This window comes from Lepus europaeus, chromosome 18 (genome assembly GCF_033115175.1).
Source record: "Lepus europaeus isolate LE1 chromosome 18, mLepTim1.pri, whole genome shotgun sequence".
NCBI classification, from domain to species: domain Eukaryota; kingdom Metazoa; phylum Chordata; class Mammalia; order Lagomorpha; family Leporidae; genus Lepus; species Lepus europaeus.
Window position 1 is genome coordinate 77,275,327 of NC_084844.1, and position 18,190 is coordinate 77,293,516.

Below are 18,190 nucleotides of genomic sequence, written 5' to 3' on the forward strand. Positions count from 1 at the left end.
AATTGGGGCTACACTATGTTTTAGATATGGTACACCAAGGGGAAGGAAAAAGCAAAGTTGGAAAGCAAAAGTGTTATTATTTACAAGGCTTTCAGGATCTATCAAATTCAAAAGAAGCAAAAGGAGATGACAATCCAAAATGGTGGGTAACTTTCCTCCTAACCCAAGAATTGGCATGTTTCATTCACTACTGCTACTCCCCTATGCCCTCTCCTCTCAACCTTATCTTGAGAGCCCTCTACTCTCTGTACTCAATCAGTTTCACTAACGACCAGCCCTAGTTTTCTGCATCCAGTGAACCACTAGTTTCCAGTTAGAATCACTGTCACGTCTAGGGTTGGGAATCAGCCTTACCCAGGTGGAAGGTAACCTTGAAAACACCATCATCTCTTCTGGGTGTGAGGTGCTAGGCTACTTGAACATTCCACTTCCCAATCCCCAATGTTCTTTCCTTGCCCATAAAAGCCCTGCTAGCAGCAAGGATCACTGGCCCTCCTCAGAGCTCTAAATATGAGTAAAGGGCCTGGAAACTATAGCTGAACAGCTAAAGTGCTGAAAGGGGCTGAAGTTTGGACCTAGACAGTACAAAATTTGAATCCTAGTTTTCAAGCTTATGGACTCTGTGACTTGAGAAACCTCTGTGGTTTTATTCCACGTTGTCTAAGCACCATCCTGTAATAAAATGATTTGCCTCTGGGTCTATCTCCTATAATAATCTGAAGATTCTTAGGGGAACCTTAACCATCAATATATTCCTTGTTGATATATTTTAGAAATAAGTGAAATCACTTTCTCTTGACCTGTTTTCTCAATTATAAAATAAAGATGATACTTGCATGATCAATGTAGCAAAGAATAAACTTAGCACATGCCCTCCAGCATAGGGTGCGTTGCTAAAGAGTGAAGCACCCTTGAATTTCCTCTTCAGCTTGCTCATCAGTTTTTATCTGTCCCTATCTCAGCTTCAAGCTCAGCCTTCTGGGGTTTTCCTAACACTCATCAGGTTTCCTCATTCACCTTGGCCTCTATGGAATGGTTTTCCTTTCCCTCCCCTCCCCACCCCTTCCCTTCCCTTCCCTTCCCTTCCCTTCCCTTCCCTTCCCTTCCCTTCTCTTCCCTTCCCACCAGGTCCCTTGTTTCCCAACTCACCTATAAACTGCTGCCTCTGATTCCACTGATTGCCTTTGCTTCCCTGGGCTTCCTTTTCATCTGTAGCAATGCAGATGCTCCCAGGCCTACAATCTATATCAGCTTTCAGCATAAAGGATTTTATATCAGCTTTAATACATTGTTCTTTCTGATGCTAGGCTGCAACTTGCTCCTGTAAAATTACCAGTTTCTAACAATGTTACTCCAAAGGCCTTGGTTTTGCTCCATGAGTGCATCATGGATGCTGGCCTTGAATGCCTTGATATTCTATTCTTACAGTTCCATGACAGCTGTGAGTATGGTGATCTCCTAGATGTCAAGATTTCTGCCTACATATTACATTCAGTTAGGGGTCATAGAGCTCCAAAGCACTGTTGTTAGAGCCATTCCATGTATTCACTGTGCACATCTACTGAGTTTATCTTCTCTTTGTGCCCAACTACTCCCATCAGAGTAGCCAAGATAGAGGGGGTTTATTTAAGAGTCATGATGCTGAACCAGAAGCAGGCTCCATCATATGTACTCTATGATGTCTATTTCAGATATTCTTGGACACTTTTACTTATTTCCTGCTTCATTGAGTTTTAGGTAGCTGAGGTTGGTGGACACATGAACTGTGAATTAGTGAGGAATAACATATTCAACTTTGCATTTTATAATTTTGTAGGTTTTTGAATTTAATATTTTATTTATATTGATCCTATAGAGGATGATTATTCTAGTTTCTAAGTAACTGCATTATAATGAGGATCAGTGCATATGCTAGTAAAGATGACTTGATCATTGACGTAGTGCTTATGTGCTGCATGCATCCATGAACTTGTGTCCTGGACTTTTGGGGATTTTATGTTGATCAGAGGAAGCCTTTTACCACTGATGAACATTAATGTGCTAACATCTTGTTCCGTAAACAATAAAATTCTACTTAGGATTTACCTAGGAGTTTCCTTCTGCCTACCGCAGTAAAATGCCAAAATCCTATTGATTCTACTTTTAGATCTCACTGTGATGTATCCCCTTGTCTCCATTCCCACTGTCTCGTAACCTTGCTTCCTGCTCTTCTATATCTCAACTAAATTTCCTTTAATAGACTTCAGAGTTGACCTCTGTGCTTCTTGTCTTTCTTATCTCTGGGGCCAAAGCCTTTGGCTTATATCTTGCTCCTCAATCTCTCTTACTTCAATTTCTAGGGAAAGCAAGTGGCTGGTAGTTCTTTCATCACACCACACAAAATACTGCTCAATAAATTTTGGTTAAATAAATGAATGAATCATCTTATACAGCTAGGGTTATTGTGAACTATGTGGGGATCTAAAAATACCTATTCTAGGCTCTTGCCTCTTTCCTAGAGAAGCATTCTAAGCACAGGTACAGATACAACAAAATGACAGTTTATATAAAAGGTGAGGTAATCACACACACATCTGGGTTATATTCAGGAATAGATTGGTCTGGGAAGGAAAAAGATGAGATATTTCAGTACCCTGCTCCTCTATGTCAGCAGGGAGAGAGAAAGCATGCCTCTCCCTGTTCTGGGTCTATTACGAGGTTGGAAAAGGGGAGTGGTTACACAGGACCAATATCAGAGGAGGTGCATCCTAGGGAAGGAGTCATTTAATTGACAGGTGTGTCAATAGGATTATATGAGGGAAGTATTGCTTCCAGCTTGTGGTCCTAATCTAGCTACTTGTCTTATCCCATATCAGGGTGACAATTCAACCTGAGTGGTCCTGGATGGTTTCTCTTCACACGTTTCTTCCCTGTGTAAATACTAATATACTCTTTTTATGATTAAACTTTTCTTAGAACAATTCATTGTGTAACTACCTAATTCTGGCAGTTATCAAATATATTTCTTTTTTATTATTAAACTTTTATTTAATGAATATAAATTTTCAAAGTACAGCTTATGGGTTACAATGGCTTCTCCCCTCCCAAAACTTCCCTCCCACCCACAACCCTCCCCTTTCCCGCTCCCTCTCCCCTTCCAATCACATCAAGATTCATTTTCAATTCTCTTTATATACAGAAGACCAGTTTAGTATATATTAGGTAAAGATTTCAACAGTTTGCCCCCATATAGCAACACAAAGTGAAAAAAATACTGTTGGAGTACTAGTTATAGCATTAAATAAGAGTGTACAGCACATTAAAGACAGAGATCCTACATAATATTTTTTTAAAAAATTAATTAATTTTCTATGCCATTTCCAATTTAACACCAGGTTTTTTTTTTTTCATTTCCAATTATCTTTATATACAGAAGATCGATTCAGTATATATTAAGTAAAGATCTCATCAGTTTGTACCCACGCAGAAACACAAAGTGTAAAAATACTGTTTCAGTACTAGTTATAGCATCACTGCACATTAGACAACACATTAAGGACAGATCCCACATGGGATGTAAGTACACAGTGACTCCTGTTGCTGACTTAACAATTTGACACTCCTGTTCATGGCGTCAGTAATCTCCCTAGGCTCTAGTCATGAGTTGTCAGGGCTATGGAAGCCTTTAGAGTTCGCTGACTTTGATCTTATTCCGATAGGATCATAGTCAAAGTGGAAGTTCTCTCCTCCCTTTGGAGAAAGGTACTTCCTTCTTTGATGGCCCCGTTCTTTCCACTGGGATCTCACTCACAGAGATCTTTCATTTAGGTCTTCTTTTTTTTTTTTTTCTTTTCCATGGTATCTTGGCTTTCCATGCCTACAATACTCTCATGGGCTCTTCAGCCAGATCCGAATGCCTTAAGGGCTGATTCTGAGGCCAGAGTGTTATCAAATATATTTCTAACTCTTTTTGCCTTTACTAAATAGTGAGCTCTTGGGGGACAGAGATTTTTTTTTTGTTCACTGTTTATACTCTCATTTATTTGTTCAACTAACTGACTCTGTCAGGTGCTGAGGTTATGTCAAATAAAGCAAACTTGGTTCTTGACCTCATGAAGTTTACAATCTTGCAGGAAAGAGCAATCTAGCCCAAGAATATTACCTACATATAAATACTAGTGGGAAGTGAGTGGACAAAGATTTACACATTCCTAATCAAGCAACTCCAATACCATAAACTGTAAAAGACAGAAGCAGTCATAAACACAGAGCTCCACATGATCCCGTTAATCATGTACTTAATGAGTTTCTACATAAAAATTTTAAAATACAAATAGCACATATATACCTAAGAATTCATACTATTTAGGTAGTACCATGAATTAAGCATATGAAAAAAGTGACCACGTAATAAGAACAGGGCTAGAATTTTTTTTAAAAGATTTATTCATTTGAAAGAGTTACACACAGAGAGAAATCTAAATGCTAAACTATGCCCTCTGCAATCCCCCTAAAAGTTATAGGGAATTCACACCCACTCATTATTTGGTTCTTACGGGCAAAAGCACAGAGAAGCCCGCCAGGAACAAAGCAGAGGGTACGATTTTTCAGAAAGAAGTTTAGGAAGCTTAGGAAGAAGCCAGGATTTGGCAGTCAGCTAGTAATGGAGGTGTCAAAGATTTTGGCACAAGCCAGAAAAAAGAGCACCTACCAATCTCTGAGATTTTTTTCCATGGGGGAAGTGAGGAGTGGGTGTAAACAAGGACAAATGCCTTCTAGTTTCCACCTGCCTCTACCTGCCGCAGGCTTTGAAGCCCCTGGGAGGCTCTCTGGCAACCCTGGGTCTGGACTCCATTTCCCAGAGTTCCTAGGAGTCCCAGCGCATTCCGCACGCCGAGCGCCTCTGTGTGCGCGCGCGCGTGTGGATGTGCGCATGCGTGTGCGCGGGGGCGGCTCCGAGTTCCGGGACGGCGGAGGCTCATTCACCGATCGGAGCCGGCGCTGGGAGGCGGCGCACCCCTTCTCCCGCGTCCGGGTCCCTGGCCAGCTCCCTGCAATCCCAGGCAGTTGCAAGCGCACAGCCCGGGCCAGCCCGCCCGTGGCTTCCGCTTCCGCTGCCGCCTGTGCCAGCCCCGCGCGCCTCGCGGTTTTCCTGCCGCGCTCGCCGCCTGGAGCCCGGTGTCCGAAGCCCGCGGCGGAGCGCCCCGGGAGCATCCCCGGCAGGTACGGCGCCCGGGAGGGGGCGAGGGGCGTGCGCGCGGGAGAGGGCTGGGCGCGAGGGCGGCCGGCGCCCGGGGCCCTCGGCTCACTTTCTGGCTGCGCCTCCGAGGTCCGGGCTGGGGAGGGGGCTGTCGCGTCTCGGACAGCCGCCTCCCGGGCCCAGCGCTCCGCCACCGCTCGCAAACTTCTGCTTGCGGTTTGTTTAGGGGCGTCAGCGGGTGGGCCTCAGCGCGGGACGGCACAGGTAGGGCAGGCGGGAGCACCGCGAAGGAGGGCAGCGCGACTCCTGTTCTCCACATTGTAGCCAGCTGCGTTGCCGTTGGGTCGGTGGCGAGAGTGCCCTCGGGGCTGGTGGCCCTGAGCGGGGAGCCCGAGGCGGCTGCAGGGGTGGGGAAGGAGCACCCGGGGGTGTCTGGCCCGCCGCGCCCACAGTCGCCCCCGCGGACACTGCGGGCAGCTAGGGCCTTGCCTCTCCGGCCTTTTCCCAGCGCGAGCAGCGTGGAGGGTGTGCAGTGGCTTTGTGGATTGATGCCGCCTCCACGTCGAGTTCACAAAGACTTTGCCGTCTCGAGTTTGAGGCTGTGGAAAAGTAGCTGATTTATTTGGCTGCTTTTCGGTGTCTGTTTTCAGCCCTTCTCCTTTTAACGGGGATGTCAACTGTTACTCTACGGATCCCTTTACAAAGTGAGAAGTGAACTGCAAGTCTCCTACTGTGGTTAACTGGAGCTGTTTTTGTCTGGATTTGCATGAAGTGCTAAGCTATAAAAACATCCAGGCAAAAAAGTCACGCTTTTCTCTCTGCCTATTTCTTTATGGATGGTTATCATACAATTCATAATTTTTTATTCAAGAAGGTCACCTTTTTTTTTTTTTTATTTTGGGTTTTGTGTTTAAGACCATGCCATTTAAAAAAATTTTTTATTTATTTATTTTTTGACAGGCAGAGTGGACAGTGAGAGGGATAGGGAGAAAGGTCTTCCTTTACCGTTGGTTCACCCTCCATTGGCCTCTATGGCCAGCGTGCTGCGGTTGGCGCACCGCGCTGATCCAAAGCCAGGAGCCAGGTGCTTCTCCTGGTCTCCCATGGGGTGCAGGGCCCAAGCACTTGGGCCATCCTCCACTGCACTCCCAGGCCACAGCAGAGAGCTGGCCTGGAAGAGGGGCAACCGGGACAGAATCCGGCGCCCTGACCGGGACTAGAACCCGGTGTGCGGCGCTGCAAGGCAGAGGATTAGCCTATTGAGCCGCGGCGCTGGCCAAGACCATGCCATTTTTGACATTGGGAGCGTATTAGCTGTAGATTTTCATGACTATTATTTGTTGAAGCCTCTGAACAAGTTATTAGTGTGTGGGGGAGAATAAGAAAAATAAAAGTAAAAAAGTGCTGCCCTCCCGGCAAAAGATAGTTCCACACAATAGAGTAAAAGAAATGTGGCCTTGAAAAATATTCCCGTCTTTTTTTCAGTGTGATGAAGTTTTCATGTGAATAACCAGGTTTGAGTAATTCACGTGTTCTGGTAGAGTGTTTCCTGCTGGTACTGGATTAATAATTTATGAGACTCATTTAACCCGAGGCCATCCAGGAAGCAGTCACATAAAGTGAATCGTGGGTAGGTGGAATTTTAGGATGGCAGCATTCCTGCTTTCATCCCGAATGTGTTTTTCCTTTCCTCATATAGTGCTTGTTGATGGGAAAGCAGTTATGTATTTCTGATGTGAAGAGCTGCTTCCACCCTCAATATAGTTGTATGCTGACTTTCTGAGCAAATGTGTCGTGTGACCATTCATCTAACTTGGAAGCAGCTAAGAACAGGATTCCTAGACCTGTCAGACTGATCGACTGTGTTTGGCAGATCTTTCCCTATACTAGTATAAGTTGGCAGGCAAGTTACTTAACATTTGGAAGAGAAAACTTTTTTAATGTGAGATGCATAATGTGGGTGTTGCAGGAATTTTGTGGATCAGATCCAGATGGGTGTCTGTGCAGCAGAGAAGATTGATGAGACCAGATGCAATGCTGAAGAGGTGTGAAGCCTTAGGAAGCAGACAGTAGGAAAGTCTCCTGCAGTGGGAGGGGCTGGTGGAGAGACCAGCTGAGGGGGACTTGCTTAAATGCCTTGTGTTCTACAGGCAGACAGTGCTGAAGCTGGTTTGTTCTGCCGTGATGGCTGTTGTTGCTGGGCAGGGTAGCTAAGGTCAGGATTGCAAAGAAGGGACTTTTGGGCAGAATTTTTGTGGTTAGGCTAGTTGGAAATGAGCACATCTGGCCCCTCAGTGTTGGGAACCACATCCTATTTGAACAGTCTGACCTTGCAGACAAGAGCTGGTGAGATGGTGGGGGCTCTGGACTGTCTGCTACTCTGCAAAGGGGATGACTCCCCAGGAATATTCACTGCCTTGATCCAAGGTGCCACTAAGCCTGTCTCCCTGGGATGACTGCTGCTTATGTGACACTGGCCATTGAAAAAGACTGTGGTGGGCTTACACTGGGTATTTTCCAGATGGACAACTTGTCCTATCTTCCCAACCCTTAGCATCCCCAGCCCTGATGGCTTTGGTACCATGGCCAAGCTCAGCTCTGGTGCTTCTAGCCCTTGGCAGCAGCCATGAGCCTTTGGTGTCCTCTATCTTGGTAGACAGGGTATGTGTACTCCATTCACCAGCGGCTCCTACACTTTTCCCTCTGTATACCATTAGTAAGGTGGGGTGCCAGGCTCCTTTGAAGTTGTGACTTCTGCTGTCCTTTCTACACCTTTGTCCTCAGTTACTCCCTCAAATCTAGATCGTACTGCAGTCAGTATGCCAAGAGCTTCTTCTGGGTCTCCCATGTGGGTGCAGGGGTCCAGGCACTTGGGCCATCTTCTAACAGGAAGCTGGATCAAAAGAGTAGCAGCTGAATCTTGAACCAGCATCCATATGGAATGCTGGTACTGCAGGTAGAGGCTTAACCTGCTGTGCCACAGCCCTGGCCTCAGTATTTCTTATTTTATTTGAGATGCAGAGTTAGAGGGAGACACAGAGAGATGGGGATCTTTCATTTACTGAGTCACTCCCCAAATTGCTGTAATGAATGGGGCTGGGACAGGGCAAACCCAGGAGCCTGTACCTCCATCTGGGTCTCCCATGTGGGTTCAGGGGCCCAAGTACTTGGGCCATCTTCTGCTGCTTCCCCAGGTGCGTTAGCAGGAAGTTGGATAAGAAGTGTAGTAGCTGTGATTCAAACTGGCACTCATATGGGATGCTGGCATCTTAGGTGGTGGAAGCTTAACTCACTGTGCCACAGTGCCAGCTCTTCCTCTTCCTGTGTGTTGACTTGTGTGTCAACATAGCTTCTTGAAGATACCTGCTGATCAGATCTTGGCCTTGTGTTGGGCTGCTCTATTTTGTTTTGATTGTCATTTGTTGAGTGATATATAAGTATTCAAAGCTAGCTATAATCTGACTGGTGGCTGAAGCTTCTCTGGGTTAGGGTGCAACTGATTCTATCTTTTCCTGTCTCCAAATACAGGTGGAAAATGAAATCTTCTTAAGCCTAATATGCTGCAAAGTAACAACTGGAGATTGAGATTCCTTTCTTGTTACCTAACAGATCCAGCTGGTCTCTGTATATGTCTTTTTAGCCCACACATATAGCAGACTCCTAGAGTTGGACAAAGCTTGTTAGCCCAGTCGGAACTGACAGATGTGAATATCCATTCCCCTTGGAGTGTCAGAGCCATACCTCTGCTGTTCTGGTTTGCATTGTATGATGGTACATCCCTCATGGAGACAGATCCCTTACACAGGAATACAACTTCATGGAGAAAAATTCAATGAGTCTCTCTCCAAAAGTGACATGAAATTCTAACTGGAAAATCATGCGATTGTCATCAGCAGGTTGGGGAGCCTCCTTTGTTTCAAGTTGAGTGCTATATGAATGGGCACCCTTTCCTCTTCTGATTGATATATTCCAACCCTTATGGATTACTTACGGAGTACTCAGCGCTCTCCTTTTGCACACACAAGGAGCCTTTGTGGGTATCTGTGAATGGGGATGTTTGTGAATTAGCAGTGTCTGGTGTTGCCTTTGTGACCATCTCTAACTAACCGTAAACCAAGGGGCAAAGTGAGGAGGAGACTGTCACCCTGTAGCCAGCCTGGATTTGTGCCTCTTGCTCCTTATCTTTCCCTCGTGCTGGAGCAGCCTTCACAGAGCTGTATTGCATAGCACTGGTACTTTTGATTTTGAGTGGAAAATGAGATAAATCATTTTTCTTTAGGAAAGGATTGAGCGTGGCACTAGACAAAGTTGGCAGCAATTTTTTTTTGATCCCTGTCATATGCTGATAATTGTCAGAATATTTAGAGTCTGTTTTATGTAAATACATATTTAAAGGACATTGGAAAGCCTGATTATTCCCATTAATTGCCATTCAGGCACTCTGTGCAGAGCTATTTTCAGCTGAGTAACATTTCTTATGTAATCAAGTGACCATCTACAAGACTGCTTCCAGAGAGAGATTCAGGGGTAGAGGGGGCAGTGATGTGGGGTGGAGGTGGGGGGAGAGGGAGAATGGGGAGGCCAGAAGAGAGGTTAGAATGTGTTCAAATGAGCAAGGTGATCTGACACAGATCATTTGTGCAGATTGCCAAAATTAACCATGTATATTTTAGGTTTTTTTAATTTTTAAAATTTAGAGTCAACTTCTAATACAGTTTCTGATATAGCTGATCCACTTTTCAGTTTCCTTCATATAAATAAGAAGTTTTTGTGAGATATAGATAAGTGGTATAATTAAATTCAATGGGGAACTGCTAAATAAGCAGTTAGCTTTCGAGTTTTGTTGGCAGTTGAGAGAGAAGTGAGTATGGGGATGTGTGTATAACCCTTGCTTAGATCAGTTTTATAACTGAATTTGAGATCATTAAAATCAGTTTTATAATTGAAACATTGACTTTTTTATTGCTGCAGCCACCCCCGCTCACGCTGTACATCCTTACATATAAAGACCCACACATATGCACGTTGAAAACAGCGCTTGCAGACCTGGAGTAATGCACATGCACTTTGATTCATCCTGGGGACTGATAGGGTGGAGTTCTTTGTGACTTTATTTGTGTGTTTCAATAGAATGAAATATAGCAACTTGTATAAAATATCCTGTATCCCAGGAGATGACTCCAGTTGGCTTGCCTGTCTGTCCACCTGGTGTTACAGGTGATTGCCATGGCAGGTGTTGGGCTGTATGGAAACACAGAAGTCTCTACAGACATGGGCCATCCCTCTGTTCTGACTGCCCAGACCTAGCACTGTTCTTGTTTCGCTACTCCTAGGTTCTCCCTGAGCCACTTTTCTCCTCTCCCTCTCCAGGGAACACAGAATTCTATAGTGTGTGTGTGGTGTTGTCATTTCTGGTTGTTCACTCTCAGCACAGTCACGGAGACCCCTTTTCGTGCTGCTGGGTTTGTTTTGTGGTGGAGAAATGTGTGCATGACTAACGGGGCAGACTCATCCCTGCAGAGCCATCTGACTTAGCCTGGCTTGGCCGTGCTTGTGCAGGCTGTTGGCTGGACTCTGACAGGTGCTGTGCTCTGCCATCCTGGCTACTTCTGCCCTCTTGGCAATTGTCATGCAGAAGTGATCTTGGCTACCACTTGGTAACAGATGCCTGCTAATGTAGTTGTGCCAGGCAGAAGGTTGGCTGGAAATTGAGCGTTTGCAGGGAGAGGGATAAGAGGAGCCTGGACCAACTGGCAGAGGTGAGGCCTCAGAGGGGCACCAAAGCTTGCCTGCCAACCCTCTTCCCCCCAGCATCTGCCCCTAATGAGGCTTGCAAGGGCTTTCATGGTGTTGGTGACCTCACTGCTTCTCTGCAGGACACAGAGCAGAGAGTTCCATACCTGGAAACAGGGGTAGCAGGGGCCGTGCCCCTCACGTCGTGCTTCCCTGCTCCATGAGGTCATCCTAAAGACTCAGTCCTGGGCTGATTTCCTATCTGTCTTTTAAGCAGAAGGTGGTAGATAGTGATGGGAAGTAGAGTGTGACAACTAGTGAGCTGGAGGACAGACCACAGGGCCTTAAAGTGAGAAAAAACTGTGGTATATTTTTATGAAAGACGTAGCTTAGCTTTGGTGCAGCCATGGATATCAGGTCGCAGTAGTTGACCACAGTGTAGGTTGACCAGAGCAGATCAACTGCTGAGCTAGCTTTACAATCTTTGTCGCTTTCAGCAATTCTGTAATTGCTGATGACTGTTACAGTGCCTGTTACACAGTGCTCTCACATCCTAGTTCCTGAAATTGTGTTGGCTTTGCTGATACCATGATATAACCTCTCTGCTCCCCCCATCTAGATCTTCCCAGCAACACCCATCCCCGTTACCCTCACTTTACCTTAGGCACCATGTCACATTTAGGTTGTATCTCCCAAATTTCTCAACCAGTGAGGAACTGGGTGAAGGGACCTCCAAACAGCAGTGATAAAAGGAGCTGAATTTTTGAAGGCAGTGTCTGCTTCCACTGTGTGATCATTGCTCTTGATTCTAGGTTTCAATGAATGCCTCACTTTCTGTTTCCCTCATGTTCCTGGGTCCGTCCTTTTAGTGGGTAGGTGGTATCAGGTGGGCTTATTTCCCACACTGGGATGATGGGGGTGGGCAGGAGGTAACAGGTGGTGCATGGTGGGAAAGAAGCACATGCACAGGGGTGGCATGTGGGAGCACTTTAGAAGGGGGGAGAGTGTGTGTGAGACCTCTGGCATGGCTGTGCAGACTAGTGCACCCTGATCCAGTTTTCCTGTGGACACCGTGTCACTCCTATGATTCTTCCTGCACTTGCACAGTTGTCCTTTGAATCCGCAGCATTTCCTGTCTCTTTTTCATGGCTATGAATCACTAAAGGAGTGTTTCTCAAACCCAGGCTCTGTAATGGTTTCTGCGCATGGTGAGTTGAAATTGCCTCCGTGGTCTGATACCCACAGCAGGAACTTCAGCATTCACTGTGGCACGGGTAGTTTCTGGAACTCTTCCCATGGGAAGATTTCTAGGGATGCCTTCTGGTCAAACACAGTTTGAGTTTTGGAGGCCTTTCTTTGAAATAAAACATAAACATTGTGTCCAAATAACAAGTTGCTCCACAACCTGTTTATAGTATTGCAGAAAGGGAGAGCAAGGATCAAAATCCATCTCTGTGCTGGTCCAGCTGCTTCTCTCTTTGTTATTATCCATCCCCTGGAATAGCCCTGCATTTTCTCTGACTGCTTTGTCCCTTCATTTTATTTAGATGTGAGGTCATATTAGATTTAGAGAATCTGGGTGTCTGAGTCAGGAAGGGACTTGACTAGCGTTAGATATCTATGTGGTATCTGTGTGGTAGCCTAGATTAGAGAACCTCTATTTTCAAGATACTTTCTTATTCTAGATTTTATACTATTCGATATTGTTAGAAATAAAAGGGCTGCTGGAACTAGTGTGTCAGGGAGATTGGGGCAATAGAAAATCAGATTTGCTGTAATGATATTTGAGTAGCAGTCGCATTTTAGACTCTGGTGTGTGCTTAGACTGTAGGTTACACAGACATTTTACTTTCTTGCCTAGGTGAGACCCATCTGCAAGCCTCCTCCAGGTGTGTCACAGGACTGCAACACAATGGGTTGCCTTTTCTTAGGAGAGCTTAGGATGGGATTTGAAGGGGCCTTGTAGGTGGGGAGAGAAATACAGGGCAGGGCTTAGCTGGGGGTTCTGAGGAGGGATTGACAGGGGAAGGGGAGAGGAGTTGGTTGGGGACAGCCTCTCACCTAGCATCTGTGTGCATTCTCTTAGGAGTGGAGGAAAGCTGCCCACTACCCTGAGTGCATGAAAAAGCCCAGTGTTTTTTCTTCGTGGAAATGGAGTGCCATGGGGCTTGCAAGTACCAGAGAAGGGCTCTGTCAGCGGGACAGTGGGGAGTAGGAGGATGAGAGTGGGAAACACTGGTCCTGTCTGCTGACCTTGGCTTTGAACCTGTTTTTAAAATAGACTCATTTATATATGGTTCACCTTTGAGAAATCTCATGTTCACGTATGTATATAGCAGAAACAGTCAGATACCTGATACTTCCACTCCTGTCAACTCTGTCATGGCCACCTTTAAAGTTTAAGGGAAGGATTTCAGCTCACCGTTGTGCAGAGCATCCCTGCCAGTCATGGAGCACTCAGTTCTATCCATGTCCACAATCCTTCCTATATATGATCACAAATGAGTATGGGAGGCAGGAAGAACAACCCTGAACATGCCATTTTGGCCCAAATGCCACAGTCATAATGAAAAGGGAATTCTAGATAAAGCAAGGGTGGTATGAAAAGTAGCTAAAGAGTGGGGGCAGCAGCCTAGGCTTGGAGGAGGAATCAGCAAGACTACAGTTAGGATCTAAGCTTAACTTCCTTCCTGAGCAGTAAAATTAAAAACCAGCTTTAGAACAGGAAAAGTCTGGATGCATGGGCTTCCTTCTTGACATACTAACCTGATGGAGATTCATTCAAACTGTGCTGAAGTCAAAGCTGATTTATGCATAAAAGAATATAGACAGGTGGACTTAACTCTTCCCAAACAGCACAGATGATTCCATGCAAATGCTGCCTCCTCCTCCTGACTTCTCAACATGATGTGGGCAGCTTTTATTGTCATTTTTTTTTCTTTATTTAAAGAGAGCACCTGTTGCAGAAGGGCCAAGTGCCCTCTTCACTATAAAGCTATTTAGGAGATGCTGAATGGTTTTATAAGAGTCCTTCCCATCGAGTCTGGGAGAGAGCTGGCATTGTGGCCCATGGCCAGTATAGACCTCTTGATGATGTATTGACTTTGAAACATTTCATCCGTCTTTGATAATGGGAAATGCTGCTGCAGGCTGTATTGAGGCAATCCTGTGAGCCCCATTTCAGTCTCCCAGATGTTGGTACTAAAAAGGCTTTGTACTGCCTCATCTTAAGTGTTGATTGATGGCAGTGTATGAAACAATGGCAGAAGTCATATGGCATTACACAGTTGTCCTGAGAGGTGGAGGGTGTGATGTACTCACTCATTAATTTAAGTATCCAGCCATATACAATGAGTAGTACCATGTTCCAGGCACCAGGCTACGTGCTGAGGATACAGTGTTGAGCAAAATACATTGTGCTTCTGGCTAACTGGACCTTAAGTTTAGTTATCAATTGCAGGGTGTTGTGAAAAGTGCTCAAATATGTGAGTATAAAATTCCATGAGATTCAAAGGTATGAGCATGTAGTATTGTTCAAGAATCAAGAATAACCTTCTTGAACAAGTGACCTTTGTGCTGAAATCTGAAGATTATGAAAGAGTTACTTATTCAAAGAAGCTATGGAAGGCAGTTTGCTTTTTTGGACAACATTTATCATCTGTGTGGAAGAAAGAACTCCAGAATCAGCAAGGATTGATCATGAGAAAATGAGAATAAAATTTCTCCCTGCCAGGGCTGAGAGCTGACCTTGGCTGTATAGTATATTCCATCCTACAGCCAGGGATTCTTGAGGATGTCCATTTCTTGCTCTTGTTCTGAGGCCTGACGTCAATAAGAGTCTTGCTTTTCAAGTACCTGTAAAGATGAGTCATTATCTAATACTTCCTTGTGACTTATGATCTCTTAATCACCAGAAGCCCCCAGATTACAGAGAACAATGCCTGGCACAGAGGAGACGTTCAGGAAGTATTTATTGCATGAAGGAGGTCATGACGCTGCTGATGTATATTGAGGTGAGTTAAGGGTCCTCTGTTTTTACTGAAATTCAAGTACTCAGACCTCTCCAGAGACATGTTCATTTGTGTTGACCATTAGCTGAAGCCTCCTAATACCTGGGATTCTGAGCAGAGTTCTTTGCACAGTTTCCCATGGGATGTGCATTGTTCATGAGGGAGTTTAGGTTTGTGGTGCCAAGCATATTGAAGAAGGACACAGGAAAGGGACTGAGAAATACTGTTCTGGCCTAGCACATACAGGCATACTAAAACAGTTCATTCCACCCAAAGTCACTGTACTCTGCCATCTTTTTTGTGACTTTCCTTTCTTGGCCTCTTATCTTCATCATCTCTGTGTATCCTGGACATTTCTTGGGGTCCTGTGTGTACAGCAGTGTTCCCAGGGCTGTTTGCAGAGTAGTCAAAGGATGATGTTGTACATTGTCTTCCTCAGAGTCTCATGGTCAGACAGGAAGGACTTGAGCATTCCAAGAGCAGGAGTCATCCTCTGATCTCAGGGCTACCAGCTTCCGATCATATGTGATAGGGGGTTGAAGAAGAGGGTCTGGAAGTGTAGAGATCGTTATATATAATGCAGATTCCCTGTGCCTGCACTCATCCTGTTGAACAGAATCACAGAGAAAGCTGTCCAGGATTCTGTGTCTTTAGCAAGAATCTCCCTGAGGAGATTGATGTTTATGGTTTCTAGATCCCTCATCTGGGGTGACAACATCACAAGGAAGGTTTTTAATAGGAGTTGGACCCTGAGGGAATGGGAGTTAGGACAAGGAGAGTGGAGAGTAATGAATAAGAATGCTGAGCTCTTGTTTCAAAGGGAGGAATCTTGTCCTTTGAAGAATATAGAAAAAGAAATTCCATGTTAATAAAAGACACAAGGCAGAATTCTTATAGATGATATTTCCCCAGAGCTACATCAGTGGAAATTTATTCCTTATGATAGAGCAACCCAATTTAAGTGTTTCCAGATTTCCTGATTAACATTTTCTGTTGGTTCAAGAGGCTGGCAGGTTGGGGGAACAGGGGAAGAGTATCTGTTTTCTATTCAGTGGTGCCTTCCTACAGGTAAAATATAAGGGAAATTTGTGAGAAGGGAAAATGATGTTGGAGCTGTGAGAGAAGGAAATCTGGAGTATAAATATAGGTAAATACGTGCAAGGCAGTCTTCCCATAGAAATTTTGTAAGAAAACCAAATGTGAACAGGGAGCTAAAAAAGAAAGAAGGAAAACTTGAAGATAGATGTAGGAAGCAGATGAGAAACTTGAAATATCTTAAGGAATTATGAATAATTTGATAGCATACATTTGTGACGAAGATATGGTAAACAGGATCTTATAGTTGGTCAGGGTATAAGGTAGTAGAATCTGTGGAGGGCCGTTTGGCCAGTCAGCAAAGATTTTTAAATGGCAGATATCCTTTGGTGGGATTCAACTACAGGAAATTATCCTGCATATATTGGGCCAAGTATAAAGGATTTGTAGATTTATTGTGATATTGTTTGTAATGGTAATAAAACAAATAACCTGGAGGTATATTAATAGGGAATTGATAAAATACATTATGATATATCCTTATAATAGAATACTAAATATGTAGTGGCTCAAAAATGATTTAGGGACAAAATTCTTGTAAACAAGTTATGAAAATACCATTTTGAGTAGAAAAATGCATACATCTTTATGAAGATACTTCAAAAAGTTCATAGGAAATTGAGTTAAAAGATGAGGCATGGCTGGTGCCGTGACTCACTTGGTTAATCCTCCTCCTGCGGCGCCAGCATCTCATGGGTACCGGGTTCTAATCCCAGTTGCTCCTCTTCCAGTCCAGCTCTCTGCTGTGGCCCGGGAATGCAGTGGAGGATGGCCCAAATGCTTGGGTCCCTGTACCCGCATAGGAGACCAGGAAGAAGCACCTGGCTCCTGGCTTTGGATTGGTGCAGCTCTGGCCATTGCGGGCATTAGGGGAGTGAACCAATGGAAGGAAGACCTTTCTCTCTCTCTCTCTCACTGTCTATAACTCTGTCAAAAAAAAAAAAAAGGGTCTATTTTAGTGCCTGAAAGTTGAAATCCATGCATATTTTTGCTAGTATACACTCTATACAAACTTTTTGAAGAGCCCCTATGAGCTTGTATTTCAAAATTTGTTAGGGCTAAAAAACAATTTTTTTTTTTTTTTTTTGACAGGCAGAGTGGATAGTGAGAGAGAGAGACAGAGAGAAAGGTCTTCCTTTGCTGTTAGTTCACCCTCCAATGGCCGGTGTGGCCAGTGTGCTGCGGCTGGTACATGGCGCTGATCCCAAGGAAGGAGCCAGGTGCTTCTCCTGGTCTCCCACGGGGTGCAGGGCCCAAGCACTTGGGCCATCCTCCACTGCCTTCCCGGGCCACAGCAGAGAGCTGGCCTGCAAGAGGGGCAACCGGGACAGAATCCGGCGCCCGACTGGGATTAGAACCTGGGGTGCCGGCGCCGCAGGCAGAGGATTAGCCTATTGAGCCATGGCGCCGGCCCAAAATCTGATACTTTTTGAGAACAGACTTGATGCCACAAGTGGAAGATTCTGTTCCTGATCTCTTGATGGTTTTCAGTCAAAACACCAGTGCGTTAACAATATTGTAAAAAATTACCTTCATGCTCCATATGTAAAGTCTCTTAGACTTAGGTCTCATCCTGAAGATACGTCATTATGCCTGTAAATTTTCCAAAGTGTGAAAAAAAATCTGAAATCTACAACAATTATCTATGCTTAAGAGGAACTTGATCTGGGCACTTTTAAAAATTGAGAATCCTAATATTTAAAAACAAACTAGATGCTGTCTTTGATTATGGATGAAAAGAGGGATGGGAGGAGATGAGAACAGTGAAATAAGACTCTTAACTGCACTGGCTGTCAAGGGCATGTGGGCACCAGTGTTCTTTGAAGAATTTGTTAAAAGTGCCGGTGTGTTATACCTGGAACTTAACTATTTTTACAGTCAGGATAGCTGGAGATTCTGGACAAGGGGACCTGGGAAAGTCCTGGCAGTTTTACTCCCTTAGCGTTGGGTGAAAATGAAAAGGCCAGGGCTGTCTTAAAAACCTCATCCCATGTCTTTAAAATGCCTTTATTCATTTGTACATAAGGGTTCCTGTTCAGATTTTCTGCAACTTTCCCTGAAATCAGAGTAATGTGCATGATATCACCTGTATTATCAACCTCAGTTGCCAGAATACTCCTTATGTAAATATTTACTGGAAGTAGGTCAGGGCTGGGTACAGAGAACACACAGA

General features: G+C 44.7%; 1 protein-coding gene across 17 annotated transcripts in view; it reads left to right on the forward strand.

Moving 5' to 3' along the window:
- Window positions 1–4,978: 4,978 nt before the first annotated feature.
- Window positions 4,979–18,190, forward strand: part of LOC133776546 (zinc finger protein 665-like) — a 111,935-nt gene continuing 98,723 nt past the window's right edge. For 13 of the 17 annotated variants that reach the window (XM_062215530.1, XM_062215538.1, XM_062215540.1 and 10 more), the window contains exons 1-2: window positions 4,979–5,202; window positions 14,827–14,925. The gene's annotated coding sequence lies outside the window, so the exon portion shown is untranslated. The remainder of the gene's footprint in view (window positions 5,203–14,826; window positions 14,926–18,190) is intronic. The other 4 variants (XM_062215542.1, XM_062215545.1, XM_062215550.1 and 1 more) reach the window with 2 other exon arrangements.